Raw genomic sequence first — 23145 nt, forward strand, 5'->3', positions numbered from 1 at the left:
TACCCTTCCAAGTCCAGGAGAGCACCTTATTGCCTTGTCTATCCAAGCCAGCAAATATCTGGGGGACCCCAAACGTGATGGTATCGTGTATGGGAGGGGCAAAGCTGAGCCCCCCCCCCAATGCCCAGGGAGGTTCAGATGCCCTGGAGAGTGCCACCTAATCCACAATATGCCCTTAAATTATGGCTCAAATAGGGAAAGAAGCAAAGTGCTAGCACGGATTATGGGAGGAGGACTTCTCATGGAGAAACAGAAAATGCTTCATGGATTCCACCAAGGGAAAAGAGTGAAACAAGAGTGAGCTCCCTGATGTCCTGATTCTCGGGACTTCTCATTGCCTACTGTAGGGCCTGGGAGACTCCCATCCCTGCCCAGAGGGATATAATATTCAAGGCCATAGAAATGTAGAAGGAAAGAAGAGAAGAGAAGAAAATGATCTACAGTATTAAATACAGGCCTATACATCTGTTGCTTTCCATGTCTTGTTTAATTTAATCCACGTGATCCCTGCAAGGCTGATGTTCCGGCCCGTTGCACAGCTGAAGAAACCAAGACCCAACAGTATTAAGTAACTGGTCCAAGTTCACCAAGTTCCTAATGGCCAGAGCCAGGACTTGAAACGAAGTCTCTCTTTTATGGCATTAGCTTCCTCTCTTTCACTAGGCTGCCTTTAAAAACTCATATAAAAGGCAAATAAGTGATTGATGGCGTTCTTCCTCAAGGACATGAAAGGAATGTACAAACAGCACAGTCATTTTCTGTGGTAAAATCTTTTAATTATGACCCACATCACAGCACTGCGGCGATAAGCTGATTGTGAGCGCACCTGAAGTCAAAGCACAGCAAGTCCGGGGGCAACGATTCCGCTCTTTTTCTATTAGCAAATAGAGAACCCTGGGAAGGTATGTTTTATCCGACTTAGACCAAAATGTTACAGAGTGAGACATTTCGAAGGATGCCAGCAGGAGGGGAAACAAAAGGACAAGGTAGGGTTTGTAACTTACTATCCTTTTAACTTCGTTCTGGGATCTGCTGGTATTCCCTTTCTGGAATAAAGCTCGTCCCATCTGAGGACTGATTTAGGGGATATGTTCAGGGAATGTAGAGAGCCTTGATGAACAGGTTAGCAGGACTGGGTGACCGGAAGCATCCGTCGAACGTGATGGGTGTCGAACCAATTCTGCTGCCCCACTGGAGAGTCTGTGTTTTAGGTGATACTCGGGATTCACGAATGGTTGCTTCTCATAAGTAATGAGATAACTCATGGCATTCGTTTCCCAAGGTAGGTGATGGTTCCTATAATTGCCTTTAATGATTTATTTACCCTTCATCATTTTTAATCTTTGAACATCGTCAATATCTATAAAACACTTGGGAATTATGTGATCCAAAATATTCTAAGATGTTCTCCTTTGCAAATGCTCTGGGGTGTGCCTGGGTGGCTCAATAGGTTGGATGTCCAACTCGATTTCGGCTCAGGTCATGATCTCAGGGTCTTGGGATGGAGCCCCACATTAGGCTCCGTGCTCAGTGCAGAGTCTGCTTGTCCCTCTCCCTCGGCTCCTTGCCTTGTTTGCACTGGCTGTCTTCTCACTAAAATGAATAAATAAAACCTTAAAAAAAAAGACTCTGAATCAGGCAACAGCTTCTTGGAACTTCAGTTCCAAGAAGCTTATTACCTTGTCTATTCTTTCACATTATACTGAGATATATGTATATGTTTGGATATATAAATTATATATAATACAAGTACACATTGACAAAATTCTGGAAAGTACCATTGCAACGGAGCAACGGCTTCCCCAGTTCTACCTGCGTTCATTAGTAGATGATAGAGGAAAATATGCTTGAAGATAACAAGTAAAAGAATCTCCCAGCACTTAGAGAAGGAAGGCACAGATTGTTTTAAGAAGGAGGAGGAGGAGGCGAAAGAAAGAAAGAAAGAGAGAGAGAGAAAGAGAGAGAGAAAAAAAGGGATGTCCTAGAAGAAAGTATACTTCCAAGAGACCCAATAAGACACTGTGTTTTAGGGCGCCTGGGTGGCCCAGTCAGTTAAGTGCTTGCGTTTGGCTCCAATCGTGATCCCAGCGTCCTGGGATCAAGCCTGACATCGGGCTCCCTGCTCAGCAGGGAGTCTGCTTCTCCCTCTTCCTCTGCCTGCGGCTTCCCCTACTTGTGCTCTCTCAAATACATAAAATCTTAAAAAAAAAAAAAAAAGACATTGTGTTTTAATTAAGCTCAGTATTCCTTCTAAGCCACTCTTAACTTCATTTAATTTTTTTGTAACAGTGTGACAGCTGATGTCATCCCATGTAGAAGCAAGAAAAATTCACTGGGACCTCGAAATTCACTGACTCGTGTCTTCAACACTTACAGAGACCGTACTATTCTTACCCTTGATGTATCACTATACTCCCGGTTTTGATCAGCTGAGATAGAGGACTTTGCAAAGATCAAAAACAATTTATACTTTAAAAATCAATGTATACATATTCTGTTGGTGGTGTGTATTTGTCACTCGTATGAGTGTAATGTCTGACTCTCTGTAATGGATCTATTCACTCAAAAAGTTTAGTCATTGTGTGGGAATCAAGTATGTCCTGAATATCTAATAAGAACTTGAAGCTGACGGACTCGTTTTCATCAAAACCTTAATATATTATCACTGAAGGGAACGTGGCTTACTGTGTTGTCTCGTTAAAAACATGGCAGGGATGGTGACTTACCACGACAAGGTGCGTAACAAAAGATAAATGCTAACATTTTAATGAGAATCATTCACGGTGGCCTGTAGGACGTTTAGCGGGTGTATTCTGATGTTGGGGTTCACGCTTTAGAGGCCAGTTGACGGCTGATTGACTTTGTTCGTTTCAAAGTGGGGAGTGTGGGGAACAGGGTCCCAGTGACGGGTGGGGGGGCCCCTGGCGAGCGTGGGAGACGTGGGGGAAATGCAAATGTGAGCTGGTGGTTTTCACGGAGCGTTGCCTGTATATATGTGTATATATCTATAAACTGTAGTTTATATGCCCGGCGCACACGCGATCTAAGCCCTCAGTGAAGGTGGGGGCACTCGGCCCGGCCAGGAGGGCTCAGCCACAGGACCGCTGACATGCGGCCGGCCAGCTGTGCCTGTAAAACCTGGGACAGGGTAAAGAAGACTTGAAGCCAGCTCTCAAATGGAGGCACAGACGGAGCAGGAAGGTTCGAGACCGTCTCTGAAGCAGGATGGCTAGGCTTTTATCTACCTCTCCTCCGTTTCACTCTGCAGCTCTGTGTCCCTCCCAACCAGAGCCTGACCGCAGTCGGCAGGGGCAAGAGCCAGATCCATCCTGAGCCCCTCTTTCCTGTGCGGGGAGCCCGCCATGCTCGGAACACAGCACTGTGGGTGGAGGGGCCAGGCGGGCCATGATTTTCTGGAAAGGTGATTCTCCATGTGATGTAATAACCCCCGCTTTTCTCTTGGGAGCAGCTGGTCTGTACCAGCGCCCCTGAGCGACCCCAAGCTGGGAACATAACGTGGGTATTTGTATGGAGTCGGGTGCCGACACGCGTCGTTTTCATAATTACTGCATTTCTCATCTCCATTTCCGTGGGCCAAGCATAAAATGTGCAGGGAAGCAACCACCTAGATGTGCTTCTATTTCCTCGAGTTCACAGCGATCGGGCGATGCTGATGAGTCCTCTCTTCGCCAGGACACTGAGCCGCCAGCATCCTAATGTTATCGTTACTATTGTTCGGCAGATCCCATACTAGTACATACAGGAATAGTGTAAATCACGGAACCAGTGTTGGAGGTCCATAAAATGCAGGGTTATGAATATTTCATTACTATACATTTTATTTCCCTGTCTGTTCTGCATCTCCCAAAATGTTGTTTGTTTATTTATTGGCTCACTGTTCACCAGGAATACTTAATTCTTAATATAAGATATGGACTGGATCCCCAGCCCCAGCCTTGTGGTCTGAGCTACACTGGAAAGTAATGATGGATGTTTTGGTTCTGGTTCTGGTTTTCCTTTTTACACCCTTTTGCAACACACAAACGCACACAAGCATGCGTGCGCAAGTGTGCACGCGCGCGCGCACACACAGACACACACACACACACATACACACTTGGCTGCAGGGCGACCTTACTCACAGAAGTTTCAGCTTCTTCCACCATAATTGCATTGATTTGCAAGCCCCACAAATTGACCCCCCAAACGTTTCTCCTATGAGCTCTGGCTACATATTTAAATTTTGCTCAACGCCCCATTGTATCCATCTTTGGCTGAAGTAAGCAGACTTCTTCGGCTGCAGATCTTGGCAGTGAAAGACACATTGTCCAAGTGCAATTAGCTTCTCTCCCTGCGCCAGGACAAATGATTTGTACGAATCAGCTGGTCCTGCAAAAGATGCGGCCATTATCACCTGCTTTGAATCTCCCTTTAACCACAAAATTCATATTAGTAAATAGCCGGGGGGATTCAATCTGAGCAAAATCAGAACCTAGAGCGCCCTGCATTAGGGCGCTAACTTCTTTCCTGCTATAGGGCACAGTAGATATTAATACAACTCTTTGGTACAGGCTGCAAAATATATAAAATGTCATAATTATATCTGCAATTCAGCAACGAAACAATTTCCCCCCTTTCTTCACTGTCATCAGCATAATAGCAGCCTATGGGATTTGTACTTTCTGGCTGTGAGCCCTTTTATGGGGCTGTAGGAAAAAAAAATACAAGCAGGTTAGTTTCACAGCTCTGAGAAGGCCTCATGACAGAAATATTGCTTTTAATGTTACTGTCTCTAGCTTATAACCCACTCTCTTTGGGTGGAGAGGCCACTGGGCTGAGCGAGGCCGCTTAGGTTTTTCTGATAAACCGGTAAGGTCCCTTCCCGGCTTCTCCCGCCCTCCTGGATGGGGAAATGATTAACCAGCTTTCAGGATCAGGCTCCCTGGTGGAGAGGGAGGGGGTTAGGCAGAGGGGAAGGAAGTCAGAAAGAGGCCCGTCTCCCGGGTTTCTCCTGGAGACATAAAAGAACCTAAGAAAGACGCAATCGGAGTGAATCCTCACATCCCGTGTATTTTGCTAGCCAAGACAAATATCACCACTCGTATCTAACATTTGAAAAGCAGGGCCAAATAAAATGATGGATTAATAAGTCCGAGGACAGAATAATAGAAGGAAAATATAGAGCGTGATTCCCGTGTCAATCTGAAAAGGGGTGGGGGCGGGGGAGGCGGAAATGGGAATTTAAAAAAAAAAAAGCGTGCCCTAGCAACCTTAAGTAAAAACCTTGCTGCAGTTATGCTAAATATTAATTAATGTTACCCGAGACCCCTACGGAACTATTACTTGAGAAACCGGTATATTCGGACCGTTTAAGATTCTTTTTGTCATAACCTACACGACGGGCATCATGGACTGAACACCAGGCTAAATGTTCCTTCTATGACAATTGGTAATAATGTCTCGCGCTCACTTGTATCCTCCATCATCATCTATGATGAGGCTAATCCTGTCCTTTCTGCATGAGCTATTGGAATACCCAGAGCAGCAGGGCAAAATATTATCGAACAGGAGTTTACCCGCAGAAAGCCTAGTGTAACAGAGTTCATTTCTGGAAAATAGGCTAGGGATGGAATTCGTTGGAATGGGCCCTACACACTCTCTGGAGTGACTGGCTCGGCCACCGTTGCTCAGAACAGTGTCATGTCAGTCGCGGGACGCCGTCTTGAAGACACGTCCACAGAACTCAGAAAACGTCCTTTAGTCAAGAGGCAGCTCCTTGATGGGAGAGGAGGTGATCTGAATTCCGTTGGCATCTCTGCCACAGACACTTACGTGGTCATGTCCCGTGGGCCCTTCTGGGACTCTGTTTCATCAGTGATGAAGGTTGGGAGATGGCCTTTCTCTATGAAAGTGAGACGTGTAGCAACGGATACCATTTTAAATCTTTTTTTTTTTTTAATTTTGTTTATTTATTTGACAGACAGAGATCACAAGTAGGCAGAGAGGCAGGCAGAGAGAGAGGAAGAAGCAGGCTCCCTGCCAAGCAGAGAGCCCGATGCAGGGCTTGATCCCAGGACCCTGGGATCATGACCTGAACTGAAGGCAGAGGCTTTAACCCACTGAGTCACCCAGGTGCCCCAGAACGGATACTACTTTAAAATGTGCAATGAGTGGCCCAGAGACCCCCCGGTGACAAATACTTCCTCGACTGTTTTTTAAAACAAAGTGAACGGACCAATACTTTCACAAGCAACAGATCGTTATTTAAATAGACTTGGTCCAGATGTCTCCTACGACAAGTTAATAGAAGGGAAAGTCTGGAAGTTACCAGAAAGGACTCAGCTGTGAAACAGAAAAACTGCCATCCATGCTCGACCCTTCTGGAACTCTGAGATTATAGTAAAGAGACCGTAGTTGTGCCCACACTTAAGGGGGGAAAAAATGCAGCATATGAAAATTCAAATTTACAAACCAGATCAATTAATGGGTGATTATTCACACTATAAAAGGATTTATCGCTTTACAAATGGATTCCCTGCAGGGTTCCATTTTAATAACTAAGCCTTCTCAGTGCTAGGAACCACAGCCAATTAAGAGTCAGTCAGAAGTGGAGATAAAGCGACTCTGAAATTAAAATGTATGTCAATGGGAAGTCAGTGGTAGAGCCACAGAAATTCACATCACATGCAATTTTGTAGGGATACAGAACTTTTTTTCACCAGCCTTAATTGAACACCTACTACAAACCCAGCCGGTCCTAAAGAGTCACTGTCAAGGGATCTCAGAAAACCATAAATGCTCCTTGTCTTGGGGACCCACACGGCGTGTTTGTAGCAATAGGGTGTGGAGGAGGGACTGTCCCCATTTGGGACGGGAGGGCAAGGCACTGCTTTCTTGTCAGAGCCCATGTCGATTCCCAGGAAGCTCCCCTGTCATTGTAACAACCACAGAATGCCATCACCTCCATTCCCAATTTCTTCTGTCCCACTGATCCAGTACCCCGCTCACTGAGAACATTTCTCACATTCAGAAACTCTGCTTGAATCTGAAGACCTTGGTGCAAGAGACATTCTTAGAATTCGACTGCTTTCAGGTGGAGAGGGAATTAAGGCAGGAAGAATGGAGCGGCGGATCTTTGCGTGCCCACTCCGGGCCTCTCTCTAGTCAATAAATCTCTCTGGAGACAGTACGGCACTTGATGTCTACGCTCTGAACCCCGCTTCTTTCTACTCTCGTCATTTTCCGCGTTTTCCCTCTTTATCTCCGCCCTTCGCCCGAGCTTTCAACAAGGGAGCTTCCTCATTCTTTGCCATCCCTTCCCCGGGATCTCTCTCCCTGAGGACTCCGCTTTCTCTGCTAGTAGGAGTTTGGAACAAGAAGGGTGGTAATCGAGCAGCTAGCCCCATGATCCCACTGGGAATCATGGGAATTCTTCCCTAACTCACTAAAGGGAGATCTCTGCTGGGGGTTTAAGGAGAGAAGGTTTGGAACGCTCCATCAAGGGATTGATAGGGCATCAGCAACAAGGTGACTGAAAGAAATTATTTTTTATTGTACTTGGTTTCATTAGGGTTCAGCGGATGAGGTTGCATAAAACTTTAACTGACCCGATCCAGCACTTTTTTCATCACTTTCTTCTGCAGCTTTCAGCGGTCTGAGAATGTGAGGAGAAAGCCCTCCTGAAGTCATTCAGCCCCAGTGAGCGGTTAAATGTAAAGACATCGAAGGATCTGGATATGACAGCAGACACATCATTGGAACGGCCGCCGTTGAGGTCCCCCCAGAGACGTGAAGTGACACAGCAGGTGATCCGGACCCCCACACTGGGAAGCTTTGAGAAGCCAGAAGGCATCTGACAAGCTGACCCTGATGGTAAGAGAATGGGAGGAGGGGAAGCGGAGTTTCCAAGGCGGAGGTCGGAGTCTCAGACGCGAACGTGCAGAAGTTCTGCGTAACGGCGTTGTCCCTGGTGCGGCCAGCTGGTGTGGTCGAGGCCAAGTGGAAATGAAGTTGTTAAGAAGAATGTTAAAGCCCCCAAAAATGGTACAGAGAGAGAGAGAGACTGAGACAGGTGCTGAAGTCATTTTGTAAAGTAAATGGAAGCGAATTTGAAAAGAATGACTCAAATTTCCATTAAAATGCCTCTGGGACAAAAGATTACAAGAAGATATGCAACAATTCTCAGCTGCCTTCGTATTAGTATAATGCATTGGGGACCTCAAATAAGGCTTCATTGCCCACTGAATTTCCACTGATGCGACTATTATTCAATCGACAGGTAGGTATTTTGGATACAGAGTACATAGCATAACGATCTGAGTATCAACCCTGTGTCAGATACTGTACTAAGCACTGTTTTTGCAATTGAAAATGGACAGGTTTGTGCTCTTAAGGTGATAAGCCCAGAAGGAGGGAAAAAACTTCAATGTCAGCAGACTAGAGTAAGTACAAAGGCAGTAGATGCTCATAGAAGGAATGCCTGACCGAGTCTCTGGAATCACGGAAGGCTTCTTGGAGGAGGCGTCATCTAAACTGGGATTCGCACAGTAATCTGAATTAAAGAAGTGGATGGGTGATAACCGATGGGTGTTGGCAAGGAAGCGGCAGGAGCGAAGGCTCAGGAGTAGGAAGGAGCAGCATAGGCTGAAGGAACTGCAAGTGTGGAGGTGACAGGAAGCTAGACGGGGAGGGAGGGAGTGAGAAGCTCTACACGGGCAAGGACCTCTTGAGTCACTCCAAGGAGCTGCCTTTTTATCCTGAGAGCACAGAAAACAATTCAGAGGTCTTTCCACCGGAGGAACGATGTGATCACATCTGCATTTCCGAAAGCACATTCGCGTTGCCAGTTAGCGAGTACATTAGTCTGCAGAGGGCTGGCACGGCCAGATCATGTCCGGTTATACTAACTTAACATACCAGCGCAGGACAGAAAAGAAGGCAAGCCAAGACCCAGCTCTCTGGCTTGTGTGAACAGGAGGGTCTTGGCACACATCTCAGACATTTGAGTGGTCGGTTTGGGCGGGGGCAGTAGGAAGCTTTGGTCCTCGTTTAGGCAAGTGACCAGGTCTGTGAACAGAGGTGAAGTCAGATCAGGCGAAGGGATGCGTGGGGGGATGTTGGTGTCCTCCAAGTCTCTGAAGCCCTGGGGAAGGGGGACATCAACCAGACATGGTGGGTGAGAAGAGGGTTTGTAACAGCCTTGGTAGAAATCCAAGCAAGAGATTAGGCCAGTCCGGCAGTCTGCAAGATCAGAGCCGTGATATGGTTGGGTTTTTGGAAATGTTCTAGAGGTGAATCCACATTCTCCATTAGGGAAGCTTCAGGACGTCTGCAATTATAGTAAATGCTCTTTTGACCCAGGTGCTTTAGAAAGTAATCTTATTGTTATGTTTTATATTCAGGGTACGGTGATGCTAGTTCACATATCCCTAGAACAGGAAGACACATGAGTCAGGAACAGAATTCAGGGCCGCCATGACACCAGGGAATGGGTTGCAACCCACAGTCACTTGGGGCCTCAGGCTAAAATCATGTCGTATATGCAAGTCTTGAAGGTACGGGCTGCAAACAGGTGGATAATTTTATAGCCAAGACAGATATTCCTTGACGCCCAGTATATCTCGGTGATACAGTAATTAGCTCTTCCTCATTGGGCTCTATTTGGCCAAAAGCCTTGTTTTCTCCATCTCTCAGAGGCCCTCCGAGAGAGCTTCTGCATTCTGGAAAACCAAGACAGACTCTCCATTGTTGAGGAAAGGCACCATCGCTTCCTAACATCGAGCTTAATGAATCTCTGTCCTCCATGGTGCCCACCTTTTTCTCTTTAGCCAAGATGCCTTTTCTCAGTTATTTTCCCAGTCTCCAGTCCCAACTGGCCTGTCTCCAGTCACTGATGTATCTCTAGAACCTCCCATCCCTGCTTCAGCCAACTTCCTTTGGTCTTCTGCCCACAGGCTCCGTGCAGCGAGCTTCCTGTGCTCTCCAAACCTCCCCCTGCTGTCAGCTACTAAGGGGCTCACAGCTCCAAACAAAGCTGCTAAACTTAAAAATTGGCATTTTAAACCCTTACCTCTTGTTACCCATAGTGACTTGGGTGGGGAGAGTTCTCAGTTTTCTCATCCATCCAGTGGGGATAAGCATGCCTGTGTGTATACCTGTCACGGGGCTACAGCGCAGTAAATCTCAGCTGTTGCCGTGATCGCTACTGGAGTTGAAGTCCCAGCTCCCATATTCTGTAGCTGTGCAACGCCAGGTAGGGCACGGACTCTCTGAGCCTCAGTGTTCCCTATTGCCCACCCATCTCCTAACATGAAGAGGTTTCAATGGGAGATCCTAAACAAAGACCCTTGCGTATTACAGAAATTCATGGCAATGTTACTTCCTCGAAATTTTCTTTGAAGATAGTGCCTTGCATAAGTAATATCACCGGGAAACCGACAGTCCTTGCACGGGATGCTGGCTGGGCCTGGGGGAGAGGTGACAAATGGGAAGCTTGACTTTGGCTTTGATACCTGATATTTGAAGGACGCTGAAAGATTATCTGACTTTTATTTCAGGTTAAGTTCTCGAAACGCTACATAGTTGAACCATGACTACTTGGCTTCCAGTAAAATGTCTTCTCTGAATTATTTAATAATTCGAGGCTTTTGCAGTTAAGGACGAATCTAAGAAATGACCAAGTGAAGCATGTTCGTAGTCATTTATAAACTTCCCACGGAAAACATCTGTCCATTCTTCTGTTCAGCCTTTTAAGGAGCCACACAGCAAATACTGGCAAAATAAAAGCAAAACCAGCCCTGGGACTAAATTCAGTTCCTCTTTCTGTACAATTACGATTCTACTTAGGAAGCAATGAGTGCCGTATCCCATATTCTCTCCTTGCCCGCTCTCTTTTCCCCTTGGTTTATTAAAAAAATGACACGTGGTCCAAAATGGGCCAGCTGACAGGGATTTAAATCGGCTGGAGATGAGCTCCTCATTTTTTCCTCTTGTAGAATGCCTCCTTCTTCCCTTGGCACCTCGCTCCTCTGCTGGCTCATAATTTCTCCTTATAACTCACTCCCTGGCCCAGGTGCTGCCTCATGACCTTGTTTCAGCTTCAACTCCTAGCACTGACTGGACCAATTCTTTCTTGTCCTGTAGTCCCGATTCCAGAGGGAAGGGATGTGATTGCCTTGCCAACCACTTGCACATCTGTTTGGGCAGAGCCCGTCCTGCCAGGCCCGTCCTATCGGAAGGCAGACTGGAGACGGACCACCTGGAGCAGGGGACCGCGGCCAGCCAGGCCAGGCTGGGGCGGAGCTACCGATGCAGAACATGCCGTTCTGGCGACTTAGCTTCCGAGGTGCGCTCTTTTACCTTTCCTTGTATTTTTGTTTGTTTGTCTTTTTATGATACATAGGAAGTTCATGATGTCAACCTGTAAGCCTTTGTCAGAATAGAGATTTTTTTTAGAACACGTGAATAATATACTGACTTAGAAAGCTTTTTGAGCCAACACTAAAGAAATTTAATTTTAAATTTCTTCTTCTTATTTTTTTGAAGAACTATATCAAAAAAATAAGAAGAAGAAATTAAAAATTAAAGTCTAGACAACTGAGAGGTTTTCTTCAGGGTTCATTAGAACATTGAGGTTTCATAGAGCATTAAGGTTTTATTCTGACAAAAGTCCATTGCAATATCATCCACGAATGACAGAGAAGTTGTCTTTGTCAGTGTTCATGGTACAGAGCATTCATGTCCAGTTTCCAAAGCAGGATCTTACAAGTCCTGAGTAACAAGGTATATGTGCTAAGGCCCTGGGGTCAGCTCCTTTGGGTTTTCAAGGATTGATTATTAAACTTTCACATATTTTGTTATTGTGGCTTGTTAAACAAAGCCACTATTAAAATTAAGATAAGTCAACTCATAACTAAATAACTTACATTAAAAACAAAGGTAATGAATATTCAAAACCCATCACTTTCTTTTCAGTTTATGCCATTCTACCCTTATCTCTGCTTCCGAGCTTGCCGACATGCACTGTGTCTACATGGTTGAAACACTCTGGAACCGTGTGCTCCTGCACTTCTCCCAAGCTCATGCTTGGTGACGTCACACTGACATCTTGAAATCCCGGATGATGGAAGGATTTACATCACGGAGGGAGAGGCCCGCACTCCAAATCAGCCTTTCTCCGCTGATGCCCCCTGCCCCTGAGACCCAGTTGTTAAACATTGATCAGCATCCCACTGGGCATCTGTTTCACTAACCGAAAGTAAAACTTGCAAATTCGCAACAGCTTGGGGGCTTGGCTGAAAAGTACTTTTAAAAGGGAACCATGGCGGTAACCCTGAGTTACCTATCCATGAAACGTATCCACCAGCAATGCCCACATCTTTATACATTACTTCCTGCCCTGGAAAGTCCTACCCATAAAAATAATGCTAATAATAATAATCTCAGAATGCGTTATTTTGGGGAGGAGAAGGTGATTAAGGGTCTCTGAAGCTCATACACAGAAACCCATACACATGCACCTGTACACAGTGCCCAACCGAGAATAGAATGTTCACCTAATGATGGATTTTTTTTTCTTTTTTTACCTAATGATGGGATCTAAGCTGCTTGAAACAATTACGACTTACATTTAAATTCAGGTGTTTTTCTCTCTTCACCGCTACACATATTCTTGAATACCAATGAAAAAGTATCCTAGCTTTTTACTCCCCATTTTTGATTCATGATGACCTCACTAGCTGCCAAACAAATTCATCCTAATTATAACCTTTTGAAACATTACTCCATTAATAGAATGTGCAAGAGGATGACTGATTGAGTCTCTGGTTAATGTGTTTTGTCACTTAAGAGATTGTCAAAGTGGTTGAGTGTTTCCCACGTCCTTATAAAGCACATGGACAGAGTGACAGCAAATAGAAAATATATAACCTCGTTGCACTTGGAAACATCTATGGAGGGGTGAGGGACTAAGGAGCCTTGCGAGCCTGGCAAAGAGGCAAGGTGGGCCTGCCCTAAGTCGATTTGTATGATGAGCTAAGGAGCTTCCCAGGCAAGTCTCATCAGAATGGAAAAGAGAACCAGGCACAGGCTCGTTCAGGAACAGAGCCAGGGAGAGGTGATTATGAATACATCAGAGCATCTGTCACTTGGATGAGCTCCTGGCCTCGTCCCCCACCCTGTGTCTGCACCCTGAGGCAAGCTGGGATAGTAGAAGTAAAAAGGATAGAGCTGCTCAGGAGGCTCATTCGGAGATTCTAGACCACAGACATTATTGCTTTGGGAACCCTCTAGTGTTAACAGAAGGCCGAAGAGGAGAGCGTGTCGCCCGTTCCGCAACAGGATTGAACAGCTGTGGTATCTCATGGGTACTTGGCCATCGGAGGCAGAGAAGCCGTGGGGGCCGTGGCCTGTCAAAACAGCACCTGGGCTCATCGGAGGCCGCAGTCCCCCTGGTAAGGCCATCAGGATGGGCAGAGGCCTCCAAAGCTCGTGGAGGAGGGAGAGGGAGACATCAGACACGGTCCCCACACCGAGCACAGGACACGCGGGGTGATAGCAGAAGACCAAAAACAAAGAGGATGTGTGCTAACTAACGTGACTTTTCCTTTGGGTTCACTGGATACACTACCCAAGAATTTCTGAGAAATCTGGGGGGAGGGGAAGAACTTGCAGAGGCCCACAGTTCTGCATTAGTGGGCGGTGACAAGAACTTTTAAAAAAAGAGTTGCCTCTTTTCCTGTTGGAAGATTCCCGGTACAGATCTGACTCACAGAGAACCAAGAGCACACTCTCACCCCGAGCGCCAACACTGGTCCGCTCACATCTTGGAGGTGCATCTGAGCGGTCGGAGTTTGTGCTGGTCACTGGGGGGCTTCCCCAAATGAGAGGAAAGCTCTTTGGCTAAAACTTCAGGGGACTTTCTGGAAGCACATGAAAATACTCACCATGCTACTCGCTGTAGGAATGCCCACTTCCTACACCCACGTCCCTGCCGGAGGTTCCTTTCATTGGGGCATTTGGACAGCACTCTGAGTCCTTGAAGCAGGAGACACCTGCGGTCCTTGCCTGAGAAGCTCCATGAAGAGACACAGGGCGGTCTGTGTTCTCTCCGTGAAGTGGAAAGACTGTTGGAAGGGCAGAGACAATGAAAAATCCAGGCTGGCTCCCAGAGGACGTCATTAGGATGGAGAAATGAACCACTCCTACCAACACCTGTCAGGACAGCACAAACAGCGTCTTTGTGCAAATCACAAAAAAGCAGCCTCTCTGGGTGGCCAAGTTGCAAGGAGATGCACCTTTTTCAGGCTGACAACCACTCATGGGGACACAGCTTGGCAAACAGGGACCCGGCCCCCCAGATCTCAGTGCATATGTGCATGGCAGCCCACCCAGCCTAACGGGCTACGAGAGGGTGAGTCTGCTGGAGGCATCCCACGTCAAGAAGCAGGAGTAAACGTGGAAGGCTGTGCTCTCGGAGAGAGGAGCCAGAGGCTTTGCTTGACCTGAAACAGGAAGGAGTGTGTGGCTGGAGCCGTTGCCTGGGGAATTAGCATTTCCATCTGGCCAGACAGTATATGCGGGATGCTGCTTTGCAGCCCCAAGCAGCTGCCTGTCGGGAAGGATACAAAAGGCCTGGAAAATCACATTTTAAAAACCAGAAAGTGCCCGATCCACACCTGAAAAAAAAAAAAAAAATTATTGCAGGCCTGGAACAGATCCTGGATCTGATGGAGGTCATCTTCTCACAGGAGAGGCTAAGAAATCCACCGGTGTCCTGGCTGCCGGAAGTGCTCCGGGCGCCTCAGTGAGGACAGCCTCGTGCATGGCTGGGCCCCCCTGCCGTGGTGCCCCTGGCAGGTGCATCCCCAGGGAGATGGACGCCAACAGAGAGGACACAGACACGCAGGGGGGTAGCCAAAGGAGAGAAAATTACGTCCACTAGCTGGAGCTCAGCCGTGGCTGGGCAGATGGGGAAATGAGAAAGAAAGAGCTTATTAGACTTCTGTTTGTGTGACTCCGAAGACCAAGATATATTTAGGGGGACAGAGAGCTAGCTGGACACCAAGCCGGCCGCTTCTTAGAGGAGAGGAGCACTGCTGAGAAGGAAATAGAGCTTCCCCTTGCGTTTTGTCTCCTGGTTAGAACCCAGGGCACTTGGGTGTGCATCCAGGGTAGGGAGATGGGAGAAGGCAAGTTTGTGGCACTGTCAATGGAAGCTGCAAGGACTGTCACCAAACTGTGAGCCTGTGGTCACAAGTAGCCACAGTTTAAAGCTCCAGTGTAGAGGCAGTGTCACAAAAGAAAGCATTCTCCCTGATTTTGTAGAATCCCTGGCGATGTGAGAGGCAGTAGAGAAGCAGGACTTCGGTGCCTTCTGAAGGTGCTGGTGCTGTGCCCAGGCAGGGAAAGAAGCCATACCCAGCCGAGGTGACCCCAGGCCCAGGGGCCCAGGAGGGCCAGCAGATGGGAGGTACACAGACAAACAGCACAACTGAAGAAGAACGGTCTCAGGGTCACATGGTAAGGCACGGATCTATGCACGAGCATATACAGCCTGCCCCTGCCCCCATGGGACCTAAAGACGACCCGAGGGAAATGTGGGGACTTTGTCGAGGCCTGGGGTGCAAACATGCACAAACACGGCAAGAGGCAGCAAAACCCAAGTGCTCACGGAGTCTCCCTTCTGTGGGCACACAGGTGTTCTGACAACGGGGAACACAGGTGAAAACTAAGATGATACCCGTAATCAAAACTGATTCTCGGTACCCTAAAAGAGCTTCTTACCTTTCTGAACTCAGCTATAAACTGAAAATATTCAGGCTTCTGACACAGAAGTGCCTTTCTCCTTGCCTGTTAGGCTCAGGCCTCACTCCTCACAGGCCTCATCTGTCCCTGGAACTCGCAGAGCTCACTCTCACCCGAGGGTCTCTGCCTTTACTGCTCCCTCTCTCTGGAATAGTCTCCCTCCAAGCTTTGCAAAGTGGATCCTTCTTGTCATTCAGATCTCAGCCTAAATGCCATTTCCGCAGAGAGGCTTTCTCTGACTATACAATTTTTTAGCCTATTTTCCACCCACAGTCCCTCCCGCACATTATGTAGTTTTACGGTTTTAATGACACTTATCATTAGCTGAAATTATCTTGTTTGATTTTTTTTTTTTTTTGGTTACTTATCTATTGCCTGTCTATCTCCAACAAAATGTAAGTACTAAAAAAGCCAGGCATTTGTCTTATTCCCATCTGTATCCCCCAGCATATGACTGCCTGGCACATAATAAGTGCTCTTTAACAATTAGTTGAGGGGCACCTGGGTGGCTCAGTTGGTTGGGCAACTGCCTTTAGCTCCCGTCATGATCTTGGAGTCCCAGGATTGAGTCCTATATTGGGCTCTCTGCTCAGCAGGTAGTCAGCTTCTCCCTCTGACCCTCCCCAATCTCATGCTCTCCCTCTTTCTCTCTCTCAAATCAAATAAATAAATAAAATCTTTTTTAAAAAAGAATTAGTTGTATTAATTTTAAACATTCATTTTCAGTTTCTCTGCAGTTGGGGGAAACACTCACCCTAGGTCAACAACAACAAAAAAAAGGGTGTCTCTAAACCCTTGTCTTATTCATTTTCCAGGTAAATGAGATTGAGGACTCCTGCCTCAAACTTAGAATCGTGATTTGTTCGTATGTGCTGACAGATCACTTTCAAGTTCATGCCTTTGACATCTTTGTACACTTGCCCTTTGCATATATCAATACTTTACATTCATTTTGCTGGAACATCAGCTGTCTCTACTGTTCAGACTGTGCCTCTTCTAACCCAGTGCTGTTGAAACAACACATTGCTAATGAGAACTTGTGATCTATCAGCAATGTAGGGAACAGCGTTTTACTCCATTAGCAACAATCAGACCACCTGCATACTTTGTGTCACTTCCCATCCTCAAAACTGAGCCTGCTTTAAAAATATTGGTAGGCAGAGACTCTGTTTGAAACAGAATTCAGGTCCCTCCCTTGTGTTTTAGTAACTTTGCATACCCACTGGGATTGTGTCTGATGTTTTCCAAGTCCTTTTAGGTGACTGGTTTGACACCAAACGAGCTTCTAAGACACATTGCTGAATCATCTTCATTGGAAAGTTTTAAGAATAGAATAGGTAACTGCTTAAGCTAGATGAGATGTCATAGCACTTTGAAGCTAGGGTTAGAAACAAATTCACCCCTTAAAATTTGCTCTAGCAAGGTGATTATTCTACCTCTGGATAATAATTAGTCCTCTAAAACTGGCAAGCTTTACTTTTAACAAACAAAATTATCTTGGAAGGAAAAAAACTTCATTAACCAATATTGGGGAAAGTATATATATTTCATATTTTTAAAATATTTATATATTATATATTTTTTATTTATGTAATATATATATATTTATATCTTACCTTTATATATTTTTTATATTTATATGTATATTCCTTCCCCCCTCCAACCCCAGTTAGGTATACAGCAAAATATTGAAGGGATGTTTGAGACCAAAAAAGACCAGTGACTTAGGGGGATATTTCCTGATGTGTTTGGCACTTTTAAAATTTTTGTTGTTTTTCTTTTTTCATGTAAATCATCCTCTAGTAACTAGCATGGGGTATTTCTGAAATTCATTTACTGCCATTTTGCTGTATTGTCCAACAGATTGTTTCTAGTACCTTCTGATGTGTGGCAGCTGTGTTTTAACAATTCCAAGTGTACCATATGAAAGTAATCAAAGACATTAACACACTAGTGTCTGCAGCTCTGGAGGTATTTCCTGAACTGGGTACTGCTGGGCCAAGCAAAGTTGTACGTAAATTACTTTTTTTTTTTTCACATGCTGAAGTTTCCTCTAAATATATGTAGAAGCATCACATGTTTATGTTTGTGGATCCCTGTCTTCATGGACACAGCTCTCTACAAAGGGCGAGCATACTCAAATCTGCAGTCAAGGGCCATTTTTACAGAGCGTAGAATACATAATACATTAATCTGCACAAAGTGATCTCTCAGATTCCCAAAGGAGGAAATAGTTAAAGTTTAGTGTTTTCTCTGATATAGTGTACCCTGGGCAGAGTAGTAATCGCTAACGGCATAACATTCTAATGTAAGCGGTTATTGGGAAATGTTTCACAAACAGTATTTTATTATAGTAAGGTTGCACTCCACTTAAAGTAAATATCCCTGGATCCCCTCCAAAGCCAAAAGAGTGTAGTTAGGTTACAGAATCTGCTCATTCAGCAATTGTGTCATGATAAATTAGGAATTTGAAAAGAGGGTTCCTTGTTTATCATAAAAGGTGCAGAGAGGTGGAGTAACCTGAAAAAAGTACACTTTCAGGGAACTGTTGGTCAATAAAATGACGTGTTGTGCAATCTCGAAAGGAGGTATAAAGATATGCCCATTGTAGTTCCTCACTGATTGTCAAGTCACATATGTCATGCAAGCTAGGTATCCAAGGATGAAGCTTAAAAAAGAAGGCTCCACATGTGGCAGATGCTGTCAGAAGTCATATTTCAAGATTTAAGTTGAGCTTTCCACATATCCAATTTTACAACACTTTTGCGATCCTTAGCAAAAAATGTGAACTCTCATTAGCTGACTCTGGATTCTGTATTTTAGGGGACATACATGTTACAGGTATAGATCTGGATAGATATACAGAGAACACCTAGCATCACACTTTACTGTACCAACTCCACTTTCCTTGCTAGAGGAAGCACGCTTTCCAAATGTGCTTCAAATCAGGGGTTCTAGGACTCTGCTAGAAGCCAAGAGCCTGCGTTTATTTGACATTCCACTTCTCCCCTATGACCACTACTGACAGAGCCTCGGCGTGTCTGGCCCTTGTAGAACTTTCACTCTTAATTAAAATAGTGACACCAAACGCTTTTAATGATTCCCCAAGTGCTATTATAAGGTACAGGGTAAATGTTGGAGCTGGAGCCCCCCTTCGGGGAATAAAACGATTTGGAAGTAACATTTTCCGCACTGCTTTGTCCATTGCTTTCCTTTGGCCTTCCCACAGGACTTCACTAGGCACTGGGCCACATCTAACCTTAACTCCTACGGATCCTTACTGAAGGAAACTTTTTGCAACATTAAGCACCAGAATAGGACATTTTCCCAATCAGAAAGAAAAACTGTTAAGACGTTCAACTCTGTCTTTTCAATTCCTGGCTTTCTTCTCGATTCCATGGTCTGTCTTCTTTATCCAGATAGATATAGAGGAACCATGAAAGAAATTGTCCCCTCCCCCACAGCACCTTGAAGAACTTACACAGTATCAATCCTCTGTGGAGTTTGTATTTACGGAGAACTTACTACTGGCAAATGGTGATACTGAAGATTTCTTTTTAATTTGTTTTTCATCCCTGTCCTTATAGTTGTGCATGAACATGGTCTAGTAGATCAACATAGATCTATTGATAGATAGACAAATAGATGTTGCTTGAAAAGGAAGAGTTAAGGATTATCCTGTAATACAGAACTCTCGCTGTCTACCTCTCTCATTGCTGAACCTCAACCTTGCCTGTTTTTCCTCAAGCAAAGAAAATTAGAAACAGTTACTGAAAAACTGCCATTTGGATCAGCTACTTTAATTTATTCCACAAATTCTTTTGATGATACTTAGAATGTGCAAGGTACTGTGCTATGCAGGAGAGATGCACAAAATGTGAAATCAAGCACCCTTTCCTCCCATAGCTCCCTGCCCGGTGGGAGGCTGGGTGTTTCAAGGAAGGGCTTCCAGCTGCGGAGAAGCAGAGCGAAGGCCCTGAGGGTGGCTACTAAAGGGAGGCACTTGTATAGCATGCTTGGAAATGAAGAATTTCATTTGGCTGAAGATTACTCTGCATGGAGAGATAAGAGAGGAGAAGTAGGAGAGGAGATAGGAATTGGAATGAAGCTAAGAAGAAAGCCTTAATCCAGATTATAGGACTTGGAACATCAGGCTTAAGGTTTGAGTGTTGCGTCCTCAGCAATGGAGAACCACTGGGGGCTTTGCAGGGACAATGACCTTGTGATCAAGTATCTCTCTTTCATATCCACTGCTGAGAAGGTCTTCAGTTTAGAAGCCCAGAGATTATTCAGGAGACCTTTAACAACATCCTCGGTATCACCTACATTTTGTGAGAACGGGGTGGTTTTGAAACTATCAAAATCACAACAGAAAAGACGGGAATTACATTGAAACCCTGTCTGTTCCTCTTCGAGAAGCTATGTGCTTAGTTATGATCCTTCTTAGCACAATCACAGTGCAGAAGAGCTTCGTCTTGGTGCGTCCCCCCAACCCACTGTACCACCAGCCCGCCTCACTGCTGCATCCCCACGTAGTCATCTTCCATCCCAGCCCCACCAGGAAGACGAAAACTAGCTCTCCACCCTCACCTAGCCATTAGTCGACCTAACTAATGCTTTCATGGAGGTGAAGGGCAGGGTATGATATAAAATTAATGTCAGAATAAATGAAGGACTCCTTCAGGTGTGATTCATGAGTGACAGATTTTAATCTTCCTGCCCTTTCCTCCCACACCAATGCAAATTCCACTTGCTTGTTTCTCCATGAAGTTTCTGGCAACCAGAAATCTTTTAGTGCCATAGTTAGACTTAAAATAACAAGTAGCCAAGGAATGGAAAAAGAAAAAAAACTTGAACCAAATTAATATTAATATGGAATGACTAAATAGTGTAGAGTAGTGTATCCATCAGGTTCTAGCAGGAAAGAGATGGTATGCCCAAATTAGAATCATTCCATGTGAATTTAATAAATTGAATAAAAAGACTATTTACAGAGTTGTAGGGAAACCATGAGGGTTCCTGCAGCACACTGAGCTAGTAAAAGCAAAGCTGGTACCATTTCTAGCCCAAGAGAGGAGGGGAGGGAGCACTCGTGCTATCATTATTCAACAGCGTACCCTGCAGAGAGGGGCATCATGAGAGGAGCTCAGACCTTCAGACAAGGGACACCCCTGGTCCAGGGTGATGGAGACAAAGCCAGAGAAATAAAGATGGTGATCTCCCTGTGATCTCTCCCTTCACTCTTTTCTCTGAGGCTCTCCATTGGTTGGACTCAACCAGAACTGGAGAGCAAGGTGGTGGTGGGGTCCCTTGATGAAGTTGTTGTAAGTCAGCTTTCCTGTGCAGAGCCAGGGAGAAATGAGGGCAGAGCAGATCTGGAGGCGTGAGTAACATACCCAGCACTAGAGGGAGGGAGAAAGGGAAAGTAGAAGCAACGAGCTTGGGAGAGCAGGTGCGGTATGTTGGAGAAGGAAGGGCTAAAACTTACTGTTCAGAGCGTTGATCTTGTTGAACACACACACACACACACCCTTCCAAAACTAAAGAAACACAATATTGGGACCTCCTTGTCCTAAAGCTGAAGAGAGACATTTTCAGACAACCCCTTACTCCACAAGATGATCACCCTTCTCTCTGTGAGGAGAATGAGCTCACTGAAATCCAGACACTACTGAGATCTTAAACCATGAAAAGAATTCACTTTGAGGTGCATAGACCATTTGACTAGTCAGCTGAGAGTATCTTGAGGAACTGCAGGTGGAGCAAACCATGTCTTCTCTTTTCCCATAGGATTACCTTCCAGGGATACAAAGTCAGCCTCAGGTGGAAGCCCAGGTGTTCTTGGAGTGCCTCCAACTTTCCTCTTCTCTCTTCTATTCCTTTGTCCTTCCTCCAACCATGGCCCCCCTTCTCTAGGTCAAAGTTTGGAAATCTTCATTCCTGGATTAATCCTGGAAGGTACTGAGGAATTTCTATTCTGTACCTCTTTAATTTTCACCAGGAGTAAGATTCTTGTGCCTGAAGCATCTACAGGGGAAACTCTCTTTTGCTAACAGTGAACACCTTTGAGGCATGATTACGCTGCAGAAACCTCTTCTCACCTGCACACATCTCACCCACCCCCTTTCGGAGTAAGTGTCCAAAGAAATCTGAAACTTTGTTTTGTCACACTAACTTTAGGGAAGTACTTTCTCTGGTTATAATTGGGTCATGGGCTTCTTTTTAATTTGACCAGTTTCACAAAATATGTTCATGTTGTATGTACTTAAATTACCTTTTCATTCCAAAACTTTTCTTTGGTTATCTGTAGCTACATAACACTGTGCTAAAATGTAGTGGCTCGAAGCAATAGTGTATTAACTTTCACAGACTTATGGGTTGTCAGGATGCTTGCTTCTTGCTTAGGATTTCTCATGCAGTCATCTTGAATGCTCCATTGGGCTGTCCGTCCAAGATGACACTCTCACATAGCTGTTGGTTGAGATGAGCTGGAGTCTTTGACTAGACCACTTGTTTGACCTCTCTATGTGGATTTCATTTCTCACAGCATGGCAGTGAGGTTCTGAGAGGGAACTTCTCAGCGAGAGCCTTCCAAGAAAGCCAAGTGGAGGTTGCCAAATTCTTATAACTTAATGTCAAAAGTCTCACCTCAGACCTTCCCTTAAGAGCACCCAGATTCAAGGGGAAAGGAATTAGACTCTACCACCCACTGGTGCTGAGGAGAAATATGTACCTACAAAGCGGTATGGAATTGGTGATGGCCACATTTGGACTCCAACACAAAGTTTCATCTCTTCTTTTGTGTTTTCCTAATGAAATCATGATCATTCATTTGTACTATCATTATTCAACAGTGTGCTTAATATAGTGGAAAGACCACTGAATTCAGAGTGAGGAGGCCAAGCCAACAGTCCCACCAGGGGCAAAGTGTAGCCAAAGCAGCAGCTGGGCTCTGAGGTACCCGTGCATCCATGGTAGTAGCTCCTGGGCTCTGGGGCATTTCCATGCCTTCTAATCCATTCCAGGGAGTGCAGAATTCAGAAGAACTCAGCCATGGTTGTTTCTTCTTCATTCAAATGTCTCTTACCTCCTCACATTTTCAGGGAGGCGAACTGAACAGGCAGAATTACCTCAAGAATTCAGAATAAACGGAGTAGGGCATCATCTGGAGTGTGCCAACACGTCAGTTTGTACTAATCAATCCCAAAGCTGTCAGGTACCCCCTCTGTGATCTTGGGTTAGTCACTTCTAATTTTCCTTTTTTGAATAGGAAATTCTTATGGGGCTTTAATTGTCTGAATTAAGAGATTAGAGGAGAAACTACATATCTATATATTTCCA

At 45.3% G+C, this 23145-nt stretch overlaps 1 long non-coding RNA gene across 2 annotated transcripts; it reads left to right on the forward strand.

The window, feature by feature from the left end:
• The first annotated feature begins 7645 nt into the window (after positions 1 to 7645).
• Positions 7646 to 21922, forward strand: LOC116570607. Of its 2 annotated transcripts, none has more exons than XR_004277493.1 (3): positions 7646 to 7872; positions 11143 to 11344; positions 21806 to 21922. It is a non-coding gene; the product is annotated as an uncharacterized LOC116570607 (long non-coding RNA). The 2 variants fall into 2 exon arrangements; XR_004277492.1 differs by lacking the exon at positions 7646 to 7872 and adding an exon at positions 8212 to 8278.
• The last annotated feature ends 1223 nt before the right edge of the window (positions 21923 to 23145 follow it).

Source organism: Mustela erminea, chromosome 12 (genome assembly GCF_009829155.1).
Source record: "Mustela erminea isolate mMusErm1 chromosome 12, mMusErm1.Pri, whole genome shotgun sequence".
Lineage (NCBI taxonomy): Eukaryota > Metazoa > Chordata > Mammalia > Carnivora > Mustelidae > Mustela > Mustela erminea.